We start from the raw sequence: 15059 nt of genomic DNA, 5'->3' as shown, positions 1-15059 counted from the left end.
GTTTGTTGTCATCATTTAAATGTTTGTATACAGAACTACAGTAGTAGCCCTCTAATGGAGTCAGGCAGCTCCTTTCCCCATTATCAAACAATTCCTCCATAAAGTGCTACTATACATCTTGATAAATAATAGAGGGGTAGATGCTATAGACAAGGCGCTCTTATATTAAAGCACCCAAGTTTCAAAAAATATTGATACTGGTTTGTCATCTATACTACAAAGATTGAGGTTTTTAATATTAAAATATCACTACAGATAAGTTTGAAGAAGACTGCAGTCTGCAGGCAATAATACTCTATACTTTGAGAGGAGGAGGAGGAGTCCTTCAAACAATTAATCGACTCTTCTGAACATGCGTTTGAGCATGGACAGAGAATGCCAAAAGAGTGAAGAAGTGATTGGAGCTCTAAACTGAAGCATTCCACTGGGCAATTTTTGTGGCAGTCCTGCAATTCATTTCATTACAATTAAATATATAGGTAAATTTTGAGGAACATTTCCATGTTACCAGGAATAGAGAGGAAGGGGTCAATGAGCCACTAGCCCAGGGGTGTCAAACTCAAGGCCCATGGGCCGGATCTGGCCCCTGGGATGCTTAGATCTGGTCTGTAGGGTCACCCTGGAAATAGCGAAGGGCCAGCCCACAGTGCCTTCATCAGCAAAAATGGAGCTCACCAGGGATGCAAGCGCCTCCCCCCACAAGCTCTGTTTTCACTGGCAGAGGGTTGCAGGAGGCCGCCACAGCTGAAAACGGAGCTCACCAGGGCCGCCGGTGCCCTCTCCCGTTCTGTTTTCACTGGCAGAGGGTTGCAGGAGGCCATTGCAGTTGAAAACAGAGCTCTCCAGGGCCGCCCGTGCCCCCCCCATTCTGTTTTCACTGGCAGAGGGTAGCAGGAGGCCATCACAGCTGAAAATGGATCTCGCAAGTCTGTTTTTGCTGGCAAAACACTCAGGCCACCACAGGCACCCCCGACAGGAGTGACGTTGAGCTGACCATGCCCACTCTAGCCACACCCACCCCAGCCCCCCAATGTCAAACACAACCCTGATGCGGCCCTCAATGAAATCGAAACCCCTGCTCTAGCCTATTAGAGGGTTTCTCAAAGTTAAGAATCATTCACTCAATTTAAAAATAAAAAGCATGTTTCTAAAGAAAAGCTATTTCTCTGGTCTCTAGAACGCAAACGCATAGTTTTCAAATTCCATTTCAACTTTAAATATTTTTTTTAAAAAACAAGTTCTAGTTGTAGCTCTGCTCATCTCTTCTTTCCCCGGCAGGATAGCAGCAGTAATACAAAGGAACTTTCTGACAATGAGCCAGGAGCTATGACTCCCTGGATTATTATCGTGTGTGTGTGTGTGTGTGTGTGTGTGTGTGTGTGTGTGTGTGTAGAAAATCCAGACCAATGTCAGTGATAGAAAAGAGAAACAGGAAAAAATAAAAACCTTCTTTACCCTAGTAAAGTAAATAAGGTCCCTAGTGGCCCTCTTGCACATTAACTCCAGAAAACTCACCACGCACACCAACACAAACACACAGACAGATCAGGATAAGGCAATTCCCATGCAATCATTTCCATGGGTGATTCCTCTAGGCCTCAAGGTCCTTCAGACAGATAACAAGTGCCTTGGACCTTGCACAAAAACACAGAAACTGATTTTGGCACAGTGTAATAGAAATTCCACTTGGAATTCCTCAGGAGGTTAATCAGAGGAAAACAGCAGCCATCTAACAGTGTGCCTGAACTCTATACAGTATGACAAGCTCCAGCTGCAGATAGTCTCCTTTTGTATGTAAGTATCCTTTCCTTATCACTTCTATGGGCACAAACCTTCACTGATACGTTGCTAATAATTCAGCAAAGAAGAGCTGCTCGTTCTCTGTGAGAGCACATGGTCATGATCCAATAAAACAAACTCAAACAGTACTCAACTTCTGGCCATTGACCGCAACAAAGGATTTGACTGGATTTCAACATTATTCACATAGCAGTATAATCCAGACATTTGGGTAGCAGAAATCTGGATTGTTGCAGCCTAAAAATTGTAGAGCCAGTTTGGTGCAGTGGTTAAGGTGCCAAGCTATAAACTGGGAGGCTGTGAGTTTAAGTCGCACCTTAAGCAAAAAGCCAGCTGGGTGGCCTTGGGCCAGTCACGTCCTCTCAGCTCTAGAAAAGAGGCATTGGCTTCTGAAATCTTGCCAAGAAAACTGCAAAGACTTGTCCATGTAGTCACCAGGATTCCCTCCCCACCCCCAAAAATATGGTAACCATATCATATATAGATTACCTGAGAACTTTCTTAGACTTTGACTAGAAATTAAAAGCACACTCTTATATCATGTGGGGAAGAGGGAGAAGTGTACCCACAATTTATACAACAAATACTAGAACTGACTTGGTAGGCAGTGTAACTGGACAGAATGAGCTGCATAATTGGAATTTAAGCTTTTATATAACATTCCTTGTTCCGTGCCAAGTAACAAAGCACTGTTATAAATTTTACTTCTGCCCAGACATTGCAAAGCACTGGGGAGAGGAATTAAGAGCCAAAAAATGTTTTCTCACAGATTTTTGGCCCAGAGTCATAAAAGACTATCCTTCCTGTAAACCAATGACTTTAACCTTTCCTAGGAACTTCTTAGCGTGTTCTTCTTTAACCTCTGCTTCTTTAAAAAGAAAAAAGAAAAAGTCAGTTACCACAGTCATGAGTTGAAAACTCTTCAACCAGTTACTCAGTTAGACCTGAGGTAAATGATTTTACAAAGAAGCTTCGCAAAACATGAGAACTGATGAAGCTTAGAAGGAATGCAAATGAATGATGTATTTGAGAAGTGAAGTAAATGGGCAGCAAAACTTTTAAAGTGTTGTAAGGAGCATCTGAGTTCAGGATTAGACAACACTATAAGTAATTTAAAGCCCCGTGTGGGCCCAGCTGAGCTGTGGCAATGATTCCGTTTATCTTTGTGGGGGAAATGCATTAAGATTCTCAGAGTGAGGAAATCGGTAATAACAGGCACATTTATCTGACAACTTAGTTAAATTGCCATTATCTTTCTACAGAATCCAGTCAAAAAGAATAATGGATATAATTTCCAAATGGATTATCCTTTATCCCCAGATCAACATTAAATGTCTGGTATCATTAAGAAACTCTGACAAAAAAAAATCCCCCCAAAATATTCTTCCATCTCTGTAATATACTGCTCAAAAAAATAAAGGGAACACAAGCAGAAGACATCCGAGATCTGAATGAATGAAATAGTCTTATTAAATACTTAGTTCGTTACATACAGTAGTTTATACACTGCTCAAACAACTAAAGGGAACACAAAACTACTGTATGTAACGAACAAAGTATTTAATAAGGCTATTTCATTCATTCAGATCTCGGATGTCTTCTGCTTGTGTTCCCTTTATTTTTTTGAGCAGTGTATAATATTTATTGGTAAAAATATGCTATGTTAACAAAAGGCCAAGACTGAAAAACTGTGCATGCATACAAACTGTCTATAAAAGCACAGTCAAGATATGGACAAGAACTGAACTGAAGTGTAAGAGTGCCCATTACGTTGGTCGCATTCCACTCAGTCAGCCAACTCGCCGCAGCCAACTTGCCACAGGACAACTCACCAAGGAACAAGAGTTATACTAATATCAAAGGGATAGTGGAATAGAATCATTAAAAAAAGGATGCCAAAAGAGAGACAAAATGAAATCTGAATGATAAAAATTAAAATATTTTCTTCACCATTTTAAATAATTAAACTGAATTGTTGAATTGTCCTGCGGTGAGTTGGCCTGTGGCGAGTTGGCCATGGCGAGTTGGCCCGCAGTGAGATGGCTATGGTGAGTTGACCATGGTGAATTGACCGTGGCAAGTTGTCCCATCCCATATTGAGGACCCCGTCAATTAAAGAATTTAGACTAGTGGGATCCAGGAACAAAGCCTTCTCAGCAGTTTCTCCTGCCCTTTAAACATTCTTGCAATTGAATCCCTGGCTGAAGGAAAGGGGGAGCCCTTTAGATTTCCCTTCAGCAACAAAAACCGCAAGGAATGTAAGAATCCCCTCACCCCAATATTTATACACACCATGTCCAATTTCATTCATGCTTTTAATGATTTGCAGAACCTGGACGAATGGGTAGACAAGACTCAAACTTTCTGTTACACAAAGCTAAACAATTCTTTCTTTTGCACTTTTGTAACCCAAAGCAGCCTAACTAGGCCACAGGTTTATAAAAGTACTGTATAAAAGAGCAAGGATGCTCAACCCTTTCTTCCAAGGTATTTTTTTTCCAGTTCAAAATTACTCTCTTTTTCAGAAAAGTCTATTCTTTGTAGGGGGAAAGATGGTGTGTGTTTTTTTAGAGGAGAAAGGTTTCTTGCTGAAAAAAGCAGTTTCTCTCCATCAATTACTCCTCCATTCAATTATTCTTCCAGGTGGGCTGGGTGGGAGAGACAAGAAGGAAAACATGAAAGTCCAAAATATTTGACATTTGATATGAATCTCAGTACTACCAGCAGAGACTATCAGAAGCATGATAAAGCAAAATTAAGTGTATATAATTTATCTTTTAATCTTTTAATCTCTTTTTTTGCCATACAAAGAAGAGGAAACTGGCATGCCTTAGCCTGTCTTAGCTTCAGCTGTTTATACAGAGCAGAGGTGGGCTCTATGGCTCCTTGAAGACTTGTAGACTTCAACTCCCAGAATTCCTGAGCCAGCATGGAGTTGAAGTCCACAAGTCATTAAAGGGCCATAGTTCCCCATCCCTGAATCAAAGGGACACAGAAGTACCACTAGTGATGGAAGCAAATAACAACTAAGCATCACAGTTGATATAAAGAGGCACTCCACGGTCACCATTTCTTCTCCCTGGGCCAAGTGAAGTCAACCTATCATTATCTCACTCATCTTGAAGTGCTGAGAACACCATGGACCAATCAATGTTTTCCACCAGCTGATCAATAGAGCAGAAAGAACATATCATTCAATCAATGTGAAATCCCTCCCATCCATATTAGTTCATGTTGCATGCATAATTTGAAAAGGAAAAAAAGAACTGTCTTCTATATTGGACATCTGGAAAGTTTCTACGATCATCTACTTCTACATTAAAAAAAAAACCTATGAAAGAATTGTCTTGGCATGATGGGAAAAGAGAAAGGCTGTTGAGCTCAGGGGCCAGGGGATAAAGTGAGAGGAGAATTTCCACCCATGGAAAAATGCCCACAGGCACTGGAGAGTTTCAGTGTTCGAGTGGAACAATTGCCTTTAGTTCAGCTTCAATTATGCCTCACCTGAGCATGAAATGCATTGGTTCAACTGTTGAATACAGACAATAGTATCAGATCACACATGTCTACAGGAGATTCAAACACACTGTAAAAACTCCACATGGAAAGGCCTGAAATACAGCAAAGCATTCCCCACCCTAAATAACCCTCCTATAAGAATCTACCTGGCATTGGTAGGCCTACGTGAAATTGTACTTCAAACCAAATGTCTTACAAGGAAGCTTTCTACAATCCTCAGAAACATTTCATCAGGTTATCAAAACTCCCAGATAACTCCAGATGGTATTATCCACATAGAGTATCTCCATCTGGAACATAGGTACACCTGGGAACAAGAGGTTCACTTCCCAAATTTGGGGAGAAACAGTTACCAAATCAGTCAAATCTGGATTTTTTGTTTTAAAAAAGAGTATTTTATTAGTCAAATTTTAGATCAAGTAAAGGGAAGCCCTTCCGCCATTAATCACAGCTAGGAAAATTCAGAGAAGACAGTACCCAAATGAGATTTCTACTTATCAAATTTTATATAAGTACACAAAGAGGGCAAATAATATATATTTATATATATATGGTCCATCAAGAGATGCAAAGAAGGTCTGACAACACTGACTGCAGGCTTTTAAACACCTGGAATATGCATAAATGCAAATGTCATAGATAACCATAGCATATTCAGAGTATTTTCCTTATGATACGTAAACATGAATTATAAGAAACTCTGATTTGTTTTCTTTATAGCACATGAATGTGAACAAGGAGACTGTTTTCTCAACCTGATTGAAGCAGAATATTTGACTGTCATCCAAGCCAATTTGGATCATGTATTTACACTGGCAATTTTTTGAAGGTTACCCACTAACCATTCACAAATCAGGATCGCTATCCAGATCACTCCTTCTTGACACTGGACATTGCCTCAGAGATTGTGATCATGTGATAAAAGCAATGTGTTAAATTTTAACTGACCTTTACAAGCTTAGTTTTCCTGTGATGTAGCAAGTTAGCTAGAAATAGGAAATATCTGTTATTTTTAGTCTGGTGAATGTTAGCAAACAACTAACTAAATGATATAATTATTTTAATGTTCAACACTTTTTTGAAATATTTATCTTTGATGAAGTAATGCTTCTTTTATTTATCTTCTTTTATTTAATCATGTGTTTTTTTGGAGGTTTCTTATGTATGAGCATTTTAGTAAATCTGGAGGTTTGTCATGGAAAACAGTGTACAAATATTCTAAATAAATAAACAAATTTGTGTTTGGTACGTGCTTGGAGGCTTCATAACACTGGAATTTTTTAAAAAATAATCATCTTGCCATCAAAATGGTGTTAAGAGTATATATTATGTCCAAAGGGTGAGGAAAAAGAGATAGGGTTTCATTATTTCAAATTTAATCCAGATAAGCTTTTCCTTGGTTGATATACTATAGATCAGTGTTTCTCAATCTTGACTTCAAGATGGGGGGCTTCAACTCCCAGAATTCTTAGTCAGCCACTGGACAGGCAGATGCCATGGGAGACTGACATTCCCTCAGATAACCAGGCCCTATGCCATGTAGGCATAAATATAGTGAAAGCATTCCTCCCAGAACCCCCAGGCTCCCCACTGCCTACTATTCCTTGTCCCATGCCTTCACCAGATCTGATTCCCTGAGTGAGGCAACTATATCTATAACTGGTCAACAACTAGTTGGCAACAACAAAGTAGTCGACATATGGATTTTTGCACACCAGATATGATATTCAAAAGGCCCAAAAATCCAAAGCAGAACAATGGTGCAAAACAACTTTTCAGGACATATTTCATCCTCTTTTCCTGAGGGAGATCTTTGAATGATTGAAGAGATAAAGAGAGCCCCATATGGATCTCAAGTTTGTTCTGGTGTAATGGAAGGCAGGGATAAAGACACAGCTATGTTATGTCTCTCTTTCTGCTATCTGTCCTCGACTGCCAAAACTTGGGGTAGTTTTGAAAGCTGGTCTCTCTCGTTTGTGGGAAGCCCCAACTGAGACGTTTTCCTTGGGGCCCAGAGAGCTCTGTTGATACCTTTGTTCAGAATTGAGAAATAAGGAAAGCAGATTGCCAACCAGCTCTGCAGAGCCAAAGTTTATTTTGTTTCAGTTTAACTGCAGTGGAGCCAGAAACAGACTGACGAAGCTCTTCAATTCATCTGACCCAGGTCCAGAGCTAAGCTCCAAAGTGGTACAAAGCTCTTCTGTGAAGCTCTCATGAGCTAACTTACAAAACCTATAAGAAACTTTTCTCCCTTTTTCCTCTGGAGGTCTAACTGAGGTTGAGGAAAACATTTTAAAATACTGACAATGGTTGAAATGCAGCTATAATGCAGTTAATCATATAAAACAACCATTTCAGACACACCCAAGGATAGTTTCGCCAGTGTTTATATGTACAAATATCTCTTTTTGATTCTTATTTCATTCTCATAAAGTCAAATGAAATCAGAAGTAAATAATGAATAGTATACAAACATAAATTAGGGAATGATTCTATTGGCTTCTGAATTTCTGCTTCCAAAATAGGAGACAGACAGATCCAATCTGTTCCTGCATGCTCTCTTCCTTCTGGTCTCTGCAACCAGAGATGAAGACCTAAAAGAGGCTGTAGAAAGATTTGGCCCAGGGACATGATGGAAGGAAGCAAAAAAAAATCTTGCCTTTCAAATCTTTTCTACTTTATTCCAGTCCAGCCCATGACTTGCAGTGGAGAAATTAAAATAAGACAGTAGGTAAATATACAAATAATCTGGGAAATAAAGACAAGCAACACTTTAGCTAAAAATTAACAGATTAACAGAGTTGGAAGGGACCTTGTAGGTCATTTAGTCCAATCCCCCACCCAAGCAGGAGACCCTACACCATTTTTGTTAGATGGCAGTCCAGTCTCTTCTTGAAAGCTTCCAGTGATGAAGCTCCCACAACTTCCAAATGCAAGCTGTTCCATTGGTTGATTATTCTCACTGTCAGAAAATTTCTCCTTATTTCCAGGTTGAATCTCTCCTTGTTCAGTTTCCATCCATCCTTGTCTGGCCTTCAGGTGCTTTGGAAAATAGCTTGACCCCCTCCTCTCTGTGGTAGCCCCTCAAATATTGGAACACTGCTATCATGTCTGCCCTGGTCCTTCTCTAGTTTTGCACTGCTGAGCAGAATCTCAAGGATTTTACATATGTTACAGCAGAATTTCTCAATTTGAGCAACTTCAAGATGTGTGGACTTCAACTCCCAGAATTCCCCATCCAGCTTGCCCATATTGAGAAACACTATTAAAGGAAATGTTTATGGAGATTCTCTGTCATCCAGATCATGGTTGTCCCAAAGGTGCTTTATCAAGAGGCAACAGGACTTTTTGGTTTTTCTTTGAAGGCGTTTCACTTCTCATCCAAGAAGCTTCTTTAGCTCTGAAAAGCTGAAGAAGCTTCTTGTATGAGAAGCTAAATATCTTCAAAGCAAAACCAGAAAGTCCAGTTGACTCTTGAAAAAGCATCTTTAAACCAACCTGTTAAGACACTTAGGATTATTCTACTCAAGACTGCATCTAAAAATCAGGTCAGTGGCCAAGGATTCAGAAAGAATAAACCCAATCCTGTTTGGGTTATCCTGTTAGTGGGACTGTAGAGCCTACAATGGCAAAATACATGTTATGCCTGAGGGACATACCTCAGGTTCTTGGCATAGCTATTAAAAAGAGGTGACGTGATTGAGAAATATTTCAAGTGGAGACCTCCTGTAACCTTGACTAGCCAAGAGACATAATATTGGTTGGGTAAAATGAACCAAACATCTGTCCTGAATAGGGAGGGCTCATGTTTGCATCATCCATAACAGAATGTGGTATTATGGCATGTGTGCTCACAATTGATTTCTGTTGCTGAATCAGACACAAGGTGCATAAACTGAGTTTGGGTATTCCTCTTTGGCAGAAAACAGGAAAAAAGGGGGACAAAGTATTCTTTGTAGGCCACATGAGTCAGACTTTGACTTTCTTAAAAGAACACCAAAAGTCAAATACTGATGCAGTGTCTAATAAATATTTCTGAACATATAATTAGCACATGTAAGAATTTTCACGTCAGCAACTTATTTTCTTCCACTGTGGGCAAAAGGAGAGACAATTATCTAATGATTAACATATTGCAGATGAAGAACTTGTTCTTTAGTTGGGTCTCTTAGGCGACATTGACCATGTATAGATGTATACACATGTTGGCTAATATACAAGACGCACAATCAAGAGATAAAGATTTCTCTGAGCATTGTTTTCCTTCATCTTTCATTTTTTCTTTCCTTTTATATTAGACAACCTTGAACTTAAAAGGCATTTCTGTTGTGCTAGAGAAGCAATGCATATCTACTAATGACAAAACCCCAGGAGCCAACATTGGTGAAAACATGATTAAGAGATTATTATTTTTTTTGTCCTCAGTGTTTTTTAGTGATGACAAAACTATCATTGTTCAGCCTATCCCAAAAGGCATGCATCTCAAGAAATATAAGGCCTTTCTTTATTCTGTGTTGATTTCATTATGATATCATCCATGTATAAAAACTGAAAATGCTGGCATTCTGTTTTAAGGCAGATTTGTGAGGCATAGTTTATGTAAATCATGTTTTTCTCATTTCAAGGATTCCTTTGTATAAGAAAAGTAACTTAAAATTATTTTTTCAGGAAAAGGAAATCCTGTGAGGCAAACTGAAAATATTTTGGCCCCAGTCTATATTACATTGCTTTAGGGGGAAAACGGTGAGGGAAGTAAAGGAAGGGAGAGAGAATAGTAATGATCATAAAGCAATAATAATCTGATTTTAAAGGCAGCGACAAGCATGATGCTCTCAAGGATAACATTAGGTCATAAGCCTGCTCTATTCATGGCAGATGTTTGGTTCATTTTACCCAACCAATATTATGTCTCTTGGCTGGTGAGGTTTACAGAACAGTCTCCGCTTGAAATATTTCCCAATCACCTCACCTCTGCTGAAAAGTAATACGTAATAAGATTACTAAAGCCACTTTATTACTTCACAGTTATTAGTGTATCAACCTTCTATGCAGAGTACTTACGCGCTATCAGTATTCTTTTCCTGAACTATCTTGCATTGGGATTGCTTGGCTCTTCGCTAATAAAATCATTTCTGCCTCATAAAGTCATTTAGGACAATATGATAGTATTTGCAAATCAGGCAAATGTGCCAGGTCAAATTCCTAAGGGAATATGATGCTGAAGAGTTCAATCTCTTAATGCCTATAATTCCTTGTTTCTAAACGGGATATAATTACTCCTTTCCATGCCTAAATAACATTTAGTAACAGGCATTGCCTCCTAATGAAAGAGCAGAGACCATCACTCCCTTGTTGAAGCAAGTGTTACAACAATGTTGAGTAAGTGTGCATCTACAGGTTTTTCATGTTACACCCAACGCACCTCAATCTCTCCTTTTTTCTCTCTGTTGGTTGCTTGCATTCTTATTCAGTGTACATGAAGTAAACTCTGCAGATTACAGTCCCAAGCTATCCTCTGAAGGTTCTGAAGGCCCTGGCTGAGTCTCTGCCTCTGGCACCACATCCTCTTCAGCCTCCTCGTTGTCCGATGCGAGCGCCGGCTGCGCAGGCTGCTGGCGTGACCACACACCAGCCTCCTCCTCGTCGGGATCAGCAACGATCTGCGGAGGCCACTGGCGGGCCACAACACAAGGACACATAAGCATTGCTGTATGACCCACTCTTTGGCATTTAAAGACGCCAAAGAACAGCGGCAAAAAAAGTCACAATACCATCACCATACAATTAAAGCACCCACCACTTAAACTTTTTGATACTTCACCATGAGCAGCCTGACAAAATCATATAGCATTAAAACCAATCCATTTAAGTTTTACATTTAAAATGTTTTAACAATATGCACCCCTTGTCACTCTTGGTATATTTTCCTCTTGTGTTGTGGAAGGAAGTTGTGGTGCTTGTTAAATCTGCAACTGTAAACGGTTGGCCGGCATTTGAACCTGATTTATTTTTGCATATGGAGATATGTAAAGTGATGACAAGTGCTGGGGGTTGATTATATGTGTGTATTTTTATTTTGTGGTGTTTAGGTGTATCTTTCAGAGCTACATAAATGGTGAGTAGCAATATTAAGGGCTGTTTTTGTTTCTGCATATATATACAGTACATGCACGTCAAAAAATTTATTTGTAGTTGCAGAGGATACCATAAGGGAAAAACACAAGACTGTGGCTTCTATGTATAATATATTAAAAAAACATGTATTCTTGCCTGTGAACTCAGTGCCAACTAGAGAGAATCACCCACCAAAGTAAATAATTCCTGAGAGCACCAGAGATAAGAAAGCAGCAAAGGAAAGAGTTACCAAGATTACAAGGCTATAACAATAACAACAGTTTTACAGAGGTTAAATCTTACTTGTGGGTATCTCAGCTTTCAACAGGCTTCCACTGTGATGGATTTGAGGGAGGGGAAGAATGAAGACAGTCTTCATTTACAGATTAACAGGGTTGGAAGGGACCTTGTAGGACCCCCCCTCCAAGCAGGAGACCCTACACCATTTCTGACAAATGGCACTCCAATCTCTTCTTGAAAGCCTCCAGTGATGAAGCTCCCACAACTTCTGAAGGCAAGCTGTTCCATTGGTTGATTGTCACTTTCAGAAAATGTCTCCTTATTTCTATAAGAATATAAGGAGAGACTCCTTTGAATCTCTTCTTGATCAGTTTTCATTCATTATTCCTTGTCTGCCTTCAGGTACTTTGGAAAAATAGCTTGACACCCCCCCCACCTTCCCATATTCTTAGTTTCAGATGAAAAATGAAAAATCGTTTGTAGCTACATCAACAGATTTCTCTCTCAGTCACAGATGTAACATCAGTATAAATTGCTGATAAGAATATTATTGTAGTTTGGAACCTCACTGTTTTGAGACTTGAGTGGTGTAGTGCCATGATGGCGAACCTATGGCACGCGTGCTCAAAGTGGCACGCGAAGCCATGTTGCCTGGCACACGCGCCCTTGCCTGTTTGTCTTCCGGGTTTCTGGTACGCATGTGCACGCGACAATCAGCTGTCCTTCGCATGCATGGCAGTGCCGAAAACCAGCACACGCACGCCAGCTGATCGTCAGGCGTGCATGGGCACTAGAACCTGGAAGTTCGGTTTTTCCAGAGTGCAGCCCCAATGAGCGCGTGCATGTGCCATGGGCAGTGGTGGGATTCAAGTAATTTAACAACCGGTTCTCTGCCCTAATATTTCTTCCAACAACCAGTTTGCCAAACTGCCCAGAAAGTTAACAACTGGTTCTCCCGAAGTGGTGCGAACTGGCTGAATCCCACCACTGGCCACGGGCATGTGGGCGCGAGACAGTTCGCCATCACTGGTGTAGTGGACAAGGCACCAGGCTAGAATCCAGGAAGCAATTAGTTGTAGTCCTGCCTTAGTCACAAAGCTGGCTGGTAATCTTGGGCCAGTCATTCTCTCTGTCCTAGGAAAGAGGCAATGGCAAACCACTTCCAAAAAAACCTTGCCAAGAAAACTGCAGGGACTACCGCAGGGAGTCACCAGGAGTCAACTCTGACGTAAAGGTACACACACAAAACCACACAAAACCACTGTTTACATTAAGAGGACCCAGTAGACCAATGAACTTATAAATGTAGATTGTTCTGAGCTTTGCTATCCTCCTTCCTTGCCATTTTATATTAGACAACCTTGAACTTAAACATATTTGCACTTTAAGTCCTTCTGTCATCACAGAATTCCTCCTAAATTTATATGGGAGACAGAAAGACATTTAATATAATAGATTCAAGCCCACAATTGTCTAGTATAAAATATTTAATCTTTTAAGGCATCAGAGACTGGTATTATAAACTAACATGACTGCCCGGTTTGAGATTATTTGGTCTGTTATTTATACTCTAATTATGGTGTCTTCAAGATGACTGAATTAATTAAATCTAGATTGGCCAGTAAGAGTTTTGTACTAAAATATATTGAAAATCTTGCCTTAAAGAAGATTGGGGGTTTCCAATTCCTGAAAATATTTTAATCCTCTAACAATGTTCAGTTTCACGATGCAGCACATGTATATCCAGTTATATCTTCAAGGCATTCCTTCCTTGCCCACAGGAAACTGATGTTTTAATGATCTTGACCAAAGGAGGAAGGATACTTAATATGCTAATGTATTGAGAATACTGAATAATATAATGCCTGGATGGAAACTTATGTGGTTAAATCTGAAGGCCTTTGCTCAGGAAAGAGCAAAACTGAATAATAAGGGGAAAAGAATGCAAAGGTTCACACATGAAGAGGGCAGTTCTACACTCTACTAAGTTGACTATGTCATGGTTTATTAAATAAGTACAATTGGCTGGTTTCACACATTACGCTAAGTCATGGTGGCTGAGTTCACACAAAATGCTAAGCCACTTCAAAATCAACCGTGTTTGATACGAAGCCATTTTAAACAGAAGATGTGAGGCGGCACCAAAAAGGAAGAACACTCCAAATTATCTAATAGAAAAGAATGAAGTCTGGATACTCAAATGTTTCAGGACAGATAAAATTATTATTTTTATACTACTTACAGTGTAACCATATGTGCATCTATACCTAAGAAGTGATAGAGTTTCAGCCTTAGGCCAAATTTACTTGTGTTAAGTCAATTTTGGACAGCAGTTGGTTCCAATACCATTTTTACCGAAATATCATCTGACATTCATGCTACCAATCCACACCTCAATTTCTTTCTTTATCTTAAATTCTCCAAATACATTTTAGTCTAGAACAGTGGTGGCGAACCTATGGCATGCGTGCCAGAGATGATATGCAGAGCCCTCTCTGTGGGCATGCGCACCATAGCCCCAACTCTGTTTTGGGTCTCTGCCGTGCATTCGTGCGTGCCTCCCGCCAGCCACTGGTCTTTCAGTCTCTGCCACACATGCATATGCAGGGGCACACGTGCATGCGCCCACACCTTACAGTTTGGGCATGCACTCACATTTTGGGCACTCGGTGCCTAAAAGGTTCGCAATCACTGGTCTAGAATGTTGTATGAACATTTTTGAGATCAGTTATGGTTCAGTGTGGGTCCAAACTTACACAATTGCATGGATTGCATGAGTCATGGATCAGTTATCTATGGTTAAATTGTCACATGAACATAACTCATGGCATATTCCATTCCCAGGTCCGGGAAAGCCTGTGTGCCCGAGGAAGTCCAGAATTGGAACTACAAGAAGAAAAATGTAGTCATGAAAAATGCAGCATCATTCATGCACTGGCAACACAATTTATGCCTTCTCACATTATCTCGGCTGGAAAAATCCAGCCCACTAATAGATGGCAGCCAACAGAGGTTTCTATGCCTTTTTGCTGCCATTTTATAATTGCCTAGTTTTTATAAGCTTGGTATGGTAGGCCTATCTATCGCGTTAATTAATTTTGAGATTTGTGTAATAAAAATGGTGATTCTGAATAAGCCAAAATCGGGGGTGAAGGATGATTCAGCTTGATTTATCCCCAACTTTGCCTTAAACAGCTGTTTGGTCTGCAGAAATAAGGAAATGAAGCAATTCATGGCATTGGGATGAGCGTTATCACCGCTAGCACCTGTTGTTCAAGCAGCTACTCAATGCATTAGACAGAAAACCAAGCACCATAATAAATGATGCTGGTTGACATTTGTTATATAATGATGAATTAATTGTACAAAGCAATTTCACACATAAG

General features: G+C 40.0%; 1 long non-coding RNA gene across 1 annotated transcript; it reads right to left on the bottom strand.

The window, feature by feature from the left end:
* Positions 1-7977: 7977 nt before the first annotated feature.
* On the bottom strand, positions 7978-15059 carry LOC148113143 (uncharacterized). The gene is made up of 2 exons (XR_015728354.1): positions 14430-15059; positions 7978-11998 (listed from the first exon to the last, which is right to left on the bottom strand). It is a non-coding gene; the product is annotated as an uncharacterized LOC148113143 (long non-coding RNA).

This window comes from Pantherophis guttatus, chromosome 6, assembly GCF_059756535.1.
Source record: "Pantherophis guttatus breed Tessera chromosome 6, ASM5975653v1, whole genome shotgun sequence".
NCBI classification, from domain to species: Eukaryota; Metazoa; Chordata; class Lepidosauria; order Squamata; family Colubridae; genus Pantherophis; species Pantherophis guttatus.
Note: the sequence above shows the minus strand (reverse complement) of the source record. Positions and strands in the feature narration are given on the sequence as shown.